This window comes from Buceros rhinoceros, unplaced genomic scaffold, assembly GCF_000710305.1.
Source record: "Buceros rhinoceros silvestris isolate BGI_N320 unplaced genomic scaffold, ASM71030v1 scaffold7771, whole genome shotgun sequence".
NCBI classification, from domain to species: Eukaryota; Metazoa; Chordata; class Aves; order Bucerotiformes; family Bucerotidae; genus Buceros; species Buceros rhinoceros.
The window spans coordinates 107,508-115,593 of record NW_010395955.1 but is presented as its reverse complement, the minus strand read 5'-3'; the positions used below and the strand labels follow the sequence as shown (position 1 = coordinate 115,593).

General features: G+C 41.1%; 1 protein-coding gene across 1 annotated transcript in view; it reads right to left on the bottom strand.

Moving 5' to 3' along the window:
- The window catches only part of KIF13B (kinesin family member 13B), a gene marked incomplete at both ends in the record, with an annotated part of 110,344 nt that overhangs the window by 3,486 nt on the left and 98,772 nt on the right, over window positions 1-8,086 (bottom strand). The gene's annotated exons all lie outside the window — the stretch shown is intronic.

Genomic DNA, 8,086 nt, shown 5'->3' with positions numbered 1-8,086 from the left:
AAGAGCTCTTTCAGAGTGACCATTAACAATTTGGGAGCAGTCTGCTTTTTTTTTTGTCCTTTTTTCTCCAAGGGACTGGAGAATTCCTCCTGTAGCCACACGCAGGCAGCGCTCATCTCCGAGACAGCTATTTCCAGAATGCAGCAATCTGTTTCAAGCCCTTTCCAGCTGAAGAGCGAGGTACTCGTCTCTGGCACCCCTTCTAAGCACAGTAAAGCAGGAATATGACTAATCCTGTCCCCAGAAGTAGTCAGCATGAGAGAAAAAACCAGCTATTATTTATAGAGAGATTACCAGGCATTAAATAAACACACAGTTGTTCAAGGCAAAAAATAAAATGACAAAAGATGGTCAAAAACCCCCAACCCACATTCATAGTGGATCAAAATATTTTTTTTAAAGACATTAAGGCAGGAGAGGAGGGATTTGCTGGTCATCACACCTGCTAACTGGAAGTACAGCACTGCAGTGGGGTTCAGAGCAACCTGGCTCTATTTTGGGTGCACAAGGTGTTAGCATTTTGAGATCCTTACTACGGCATGCACTGGGGCTCCAGGAAGCAGATGGTGACCCGAATCAGAACAAATCAATGAAGCCTAAAAATAAACACAGCTTTAGGGCTCGTGATCCAGGGGTTTTCAAGGAACTTGTACTCCAGAACTTCGGCTTCCTTTGGAATAAAGCGGCAATCAAAAGTATTAACCTGAAAACAACTGCAGCACTGACTTGTGACCGGGTCCAGAGGTAGCTTAGAGCAACGAGGTGTGGGAGTACTCCGACTCGTCTGAAGTATTAACTCAGACATGCAAGGGTAACTTGATTCTCACAACAGCCAAGGGCTTCACTTTAACAAAGACTAGGGAGGAGAGGGATTAACTTTCACATGAGAAAACCCTGCAAATTTTAGTTTTAATAGAAGCTTGTCACAGTGTTAAAGGGAGCAGAACATTTGGCAGAACATTTATTTGCTCCTCTTCAACCATCTATGAACCATGGGTTGGTCCACCTTGGGAGTGCAAAGGCAAGCTATTAAATATCACCTTTTAATGAAAAAAATAGCTGCAGTCACCAGGCATTAGGGCTAATCTCTAGGCAGGCACTTCCATAGCCCTTTAAACCTTCCACAGAGGTGCAGCTAAGCTCAGGGAGCAGCCAAGGCTCTTGAATTCAAATCATGCCAGTTAAATACCTCCATGGTCCGACGCTAAAAGCACTGCCTTTTGGCATCTCAGAAAGGCTGATCAAAGGAAAACCACTGTCTTTGTTGCTTCCACGCTACTGCTTGTGATCTGATAGCGGGGGGAAACAGCCTTTTTCAGCAGCCCTTGTATCGGGAGCTAAAGTCGGCTCCGGGCTCTCATGCTGGCACCATAACACAGCTTGATCTTCTTGTCCCATTTTCTCCCAGTACACCTGCCATCTCTGGCAAGTGCTCTGAGGTCTAGCGTTATTACCCAGGGATAAGTGCTCAGAAGTGGAATAAGAAAAAGTATTTAAAGATATTTCTCAGTTCCTTTTATTTCCTTTCCTCCCTTTAAAACAAATAAACAGAGGAAAGTGTTTGTTTGGGTTTATTTATCTCTCAAAACCCTTCAGTCTTGCAGCCTGTAAAGCCATGAAATCTCAAAATCTGGCTGATATGAAATAGCAAAAGAAAGAAAACAGTTATACACTTTAATCATCCTTCATCAAGTTCTTCTCATGAAAGGTTGACAAATCTCAAAAGTACAATAACTTTGCCAAGCAATGTGTAGAAAAACACGGAGAAAAAAGCAATTATGAGAAGTGGCACTTGCCCAACTTTGGTGTTGACAAGAAACGGATGGGCAGAAACCCCCTCACTGTGGAAGCGAGGGTACCGAAACAAATCTTGGTTGTGAAATGGAAGCAAGGTACTTGGGGGGATGCTGAAAACAACGTGTTTGACTGGCTGTGAAGACATTTACTGGATGAAAAACATTTCTGAATCGAGAGCCAAATCCTGTCATTAAACGTTTGTAGATAGCGACTGCTAAACTAGACATATATATTTACCCGATGGCAAAACACGACCCTTTTCCAGTGATAATTTTTGGCACAGTTTCTTCAGCCAAGCTGATAAAATAGGCAGTAAGACAGAACATGAAAGCAATTCACTTTGAAGCCTCTTTGAATCTTTGTAGAACAAAACCTGCCTGTTTCCTAAGAGCTGCTACTCTGTGTGCTGAGTTTGTAAGGATTTCTAAGACTGTGTATTTTCTGGTCAGATGAGAGGTCAGTTTGCACATGCTGTGAGGTGACCAACAGCCACGTAGTTACTAGTGATTAGTGTAACTTGGAGACAAACCTGGTACGTTGGTGAGCTTGAACAGGAAAAGAAAATGTGTCTCTCACCCCACTTACAGAGGCAGCACAATTAATCCTAACTGAACTCTTTTTCGTAGCATATATTACATATATATAATGGCAACCTCTGAAAAAACATATTTGGTATTTCTTGGTCATTAACCATTTTGAAGACCACCTTTGACCACAGTGACTGATGTCTTCAGCACAAAGCCTTTTCACTTGATGTCACTGGCTGAAACCCCCTTGGCGTTAACACCCAATGTGCAGCAAGTCCAGTGGCAGTTAAACAGAACGGACTGGGTCAGCGCACACGAGAATTATCCTCCAAGCTCCAGAAATGGTGTAGCCAAGGTTATAGCTGATGCAATCCTAGAAGGGCATTATCAGAAAACCTCCATTGCTCTTGTCTGGGCTTTGCCATCCGCAGATAGGAAGGTCTGAGCTCAAGGACTGTCACACTGACAGTATTAACACTCACATCACCATTTAAAAGCAGCTGTTGGAAACTTCTGTGGCAGGGCATAACTTGCTTCATTAAATGTAGATGTAAATCAGTTCTGAGCACTCGGGATAAAATATTTTCACAAGACACACAGAGCAATGCAGTAAGAATTCTGAATCCCCCAGTACATCGACAAAAAAGCTGAATCCAATTTAAAGAGATCCCCCATTTACAAAGGTTCCTCACAGCAATATTTCTCTCTGCCCTCAATTCTAAAATAATTTTAAAGTCATTAATCACATATAAAATCTGCATTCCAAAAGGAGATCTGAAACCCAGGACGACTTTTTTGGGTTGTTTTTTTTTTTTTTTGGTGTTTGTTTGTCTTCTGCTCTAAAGACACTGTGCACTGAAATATGAACCCAAACAAAGCTCTTACTCCACCTTCCACACGTGGAACGTTTCAGTAATGACTAGTTTAGAATTCCACATTTCTAACAGACTTTTTGCAAAATTAACCATACCATTTTCTATGCAGTTTAATTACTTCATTCCTGGGTCCGGGCAGATTAAAAGGGCAATTCATAACCATTTCCCAGTTAGTTCATAAAGAAGTTTCAGTGGTTTGCTCTAAGAACTTTAAAAGCTGGTTTTTCCATACTCGTTCTCATTAAAAAGTACTTGTATGAGGATGATAGTGAAAACTGAACTCAGAAAGAAATCAAAACACTAACAACTCAGTCACAAGAACTGGACACATGAGAGCCAAGCTGGCCGCAGAGGATCTGTTGAGCTATGCTGATTACAGCATCCAAACGATTCTTTATCTGAAACCCTGAAAAAAGCCTTCAAGATTTTAAAGACGGTTCTCCGAGGCCACATTATTTACATTTGATTAAGGAATGTCAGTTCTAGCAATTGTACTCTGCACCACGCACATCCATGAAACTGTTATTTTTTAATGCCCTGCCAGAAAAAGGCTTTTGTCTCGTTAGATAGCTTTTCATTAACTGCATTTCATTAGTTTTTAAGATTAATTACTACATCTGCATCAGAAGGTGAAAGAGAAAAAATGGAGAGCTGCCCTCTCCATATGTCACATGCCTGCATTTCTGTACCACAAAACAAACCCAAATTACATTAACCCATGGAAATTCAAAGAGTTTCTTGGGTTTTTAAGAGCTGTGCCTTGAGGTCTCCCATTTAAGCCATGTGCTAACAAAAGGACATTGGAGCATCCAACAAGGTTCTCAGGTATGAAGGTGACCAAAACCCACTTACCAATGCACATTGGTCAGAGGAATGTGCTTCTGCCACAGCAATGGCAGAAAAACCCGGAAACTGAAATTTAATATGTACATTTTTAATGTCAGCACCCAGTGATGCCCTAAAATGTAATTACACAGGCAGTTCCTGGAGATCGGCAGGGTCATAAGGTAAAGAACAGTGATGCTGCTTGGTGCACACTCTGAAAGCCTCAGCAGGTTAATAACAGACAAGCTGCAAGAGCATGTACCTAATGTAATTAAGCAGGGAGAGACGAGACTGATTCTCTATCCACCTGCACATTTTACACGAGTATTTTAAACTTCTCCTCATCAGCAGTAAGGTTTGGGGAGGCTTTAAACCTTGCACACTGCGGCACCGAGCTTTTAAAAGAATAGACCATCAAAATACAAAGCAATTCCAGCAGTCCAAAAAGGTTTAAATAGGTGGTTTTTTTATTTACAGACTACTGGCAATTAATTTAAAGGCATCGGATAATGGAGAAAATCGGCATTTTCTAACTCAAAAGTATATAAACAGCTTCATCAGAAACCAACCTTTTAGGTACATAAACAGCTTCATCGGAAGCCGTTCTGCTAGTTACATAAAGAATCCTATTATGCCAAATTAATTCAATCTAACTAATTAGAGAGCAGGAAGTTCTTTCAATTATTTTATGTGCTGTCTGAGAAACACACTTGAATACGAGAGCAGATTTCATTAATTGCGGTTCATTATTCTCCAGATTAGTTACTAAACTTGCATCCGAAGGTCAAAGACAGCAATTTTGCGAGCTGCCACCACCTTGACTGGAATGTCTCTGCCTTTTTGAAACTCACGCAACCACCACCAATAAACAAAAACGGCACCGGGAAAGTCCATTTGGTTAAGGGAACTTGTGTACATCCTCGCTTAAGGTTGATGCCACCCTGAGCAACGGCGTATGGTTGAAAGACAAAGCTGCTAAAGTAAGAAAAAAGGTATTTTCAGAATAAGTGATCGAACTCCACCGTCTGTGTATTCGCACAGAATCAGAGATTTGGTAACATTCACTTGGGGGAGCTGCTTGGTCACCATGACCTTAACTTCAGGTATAGACTTGGGTAAAGGTTAAGTGCTGCTCCCTCTGAAATGATGCTCAGAGCCCCAAAATCAACTTAACCATAAGTCCCTGCTTACAAGGCGCAACAAACCAAAGCTGCTGCTTTCTGCGGAGACGCACAGACAGCTATCCCTGGTGATTTAACCGTAACATACTGCAGATTTAATACCACAGCTGGGCCAGCCACCCAGGACAACATGGTTCCCCAGCACTTTTCCAGAACAGGTTTTAATGACATTAGATAATTAAGGACTCTCAAATAATGTTACAGATACACACTGGAAAGGGAGCTTGACGTGAACTTCGAAAATTCTCTTCCACTGCAGTTGTGTGAGGAACCAGGAGAAAGTAACAAACAGATCCACATCTCTTTTTGGTATTTATGGTCAAAACTCTGTTATTACATATCTGCTCGCTTGTTTTTAGCCAGGAAAGGATGTTTGAGATCTTTCCATTTGCTTGTAAAGCATTCCTGTAGTCATTTCTACTCCTGAACCTGATTTTATTGTGTATGGCAACAGAAGTCCATCAGTTCCCGGTTAGGGGTTGGATTCCTTTGCAATTACAGCCAAAACAGCCTTTTGGCTTTGCCTCCCCCTTTGACTTCTTGCAGTTTGCCATCCGCTCTCCCCTTGCACGTTCACTTCTGTCCCCTACCACTGGCTATGGAAGCTTCATTCTCCCACAGCACCAAGATGCTCTGTTCTGTATTTTCTGAGACTCAGAAATATAATTTTCCTGTGTCCTCTCCATCGCGTCGTTTACTGCGGTTATGCAAGAATGACTCGCTCGTTGTCTCGCTCTGGCAGGTTAGTGATAAGGTGTTAAAGCTGATTGCCAAACAGTGACCCCCGCGGCAGCTCCATCATCCACCGCGTACAACAGCCATCCATCACCGCCACCACTTAAGTTCTTCTGGCCGCATTTGCATCATCAGGCCATTATAAAGAAACAGCAAGAAAGATTACGAGACATGATATTTATGGTCTTAGAGCCACTCTCTACAACAGCACATATTTACAGAAGCAGCTGTAGCGGTTCCTTCACTTTTTGCTCTCTCTTCTGGTTGCTAACGGGATGCAGAAGCCCTGTTTCCTTACCGATAGAGTTGCAAAGAATATCTACGAGTACAGTATCTAAGAATATCTAATATCTCAAAGCAGTGAGGTGCATTCACAACACTTCTGTTGCAAAACCAAAAGTAGCAAATGATTTTAAGATTTCATTTTATCCTACAGATCCAGTGGTCATGGAAAAAACCTCAGTTGCTCCTCACCGCAGCCAAGCGTTAAAACCTCACATGCCCCTGTTCATAAATCAGCTTTTATTTTTTTAGAACAAAGCAGAAATAGCATTCCCTCCTGTTAAATATGTTGTGATCACGATGTGATTGAGTTTCCATAGTAATCCATAATATAAATTACAATCTCAAAATAGATGTCTTTGTAGTTGAAAAACTGACTTCAAGACAAATAATGCAAGACTGATCTTGAACCGTAGGAAGGAGTGGGAACAGCTGGTTAGACTAGAGGCAGGAAATTAGGCCTCACTTCTAATCTCAGCTCTCATTGATTCACTAAGAATTCAAGAAGTGGTGAAAGGCTCTCAGTGCAATCGTAAAGAGCACCTATTTGCATCTTTCGATACCCAAATACCTTTAAAGGAAGCCTCTGTCTTCATTTTAATTCTCCAAATTTCACAGATGAGGAAGTCTATATGATTCCAGTCTCAACACTAAGGCACTTGTAAGCAAAGGGCAGCATGAAAATGTAAAGCACCAAATTAGATAAATGCGAGTAAAATTCGCACCTTTTATGACTTTGTAGAGAATAAAACCACAGTCCAACTAAAAATATTTTAAATCTGCCTTGTTTTTCTTTGTGCTATGTCTGCCATAAGTCACTTGAAAAATATTTAAATGCTAATGAATTTATCTTTCCTCTACTTATTTATTTAATAATTCACTGCACTTCTATGATGACAAAACAACTTCCTATGGACCTGGGACATTCTTGTAGCAGCGAGTTTAGTTGTAGCAAACAGAGAACACAGCGTCTGGATCCAACCACAAAACATAGTTTCTTGGGGATTTTAGGGTTTGTTTTGAGAAAGATCTCCTCTAAAACACTTGTCTGCATGCCAAGAGGTAAGGAAAGGTCTAGGTTAAGAGGTAATGTGTGTCCAGAACTCCAGCCAAGTGAACAGGACCATGGCAGAGTGAGCTGGGTGGTTCACAGAGCACAGACAGGATGGACTTCCACAAACTTGGCTCCAGATTTATCTTCGTAACAGTTCGTTAAATCTTCCAGACTTATGCTATAGAGCTCTTGTCATTTATAAATAAACTACGGCCTCTCAAATAAAGGAGATAATATTATTTATAACAGGATTCTTTATTTCATCTCTTTTCTTTAAAAGACAGAAGCTTTTCCTAGACCATGGGTTAGCTACTGCTCGGAGCACAGAAGCCACATCTGGAGCAGGTGGAATCTTGCAGCACAAGAAAAAACAAAGGAAATCTAACACTTCTCTGACACGTAGAATAGATAAGAGAACGAACAAAAGCAACTGTCCAAAGTACACAGCGTAAAAGGTGACATGAGCTGGGGTGAGGGATGGGAGGGAATGGTATATGAAACAATGAATTAAAAATAGAATTACATTTTCCACTTGGCAATATACAAACAACACTAAGTGCACTTCATAAATTTTACTATTGCTGCTGCAAGTGGTATTACCATAAATCACGCTGGTAGTGTACTTGGCGCTTCTAAAAAGCCAAGTGGGCTGAGTATATCAATAAGTTTGAACAGCTCCACTATCTCTGGACAGAATGGAGGGGAATTGCATCACAAGGCTTGACTATAACTAAAATCTTGGTTTGCGCTGCAACAGCATTGAAAACACCACTTTGCCAGCAAAAAAATACTTTATTTTTTACCTGCTGA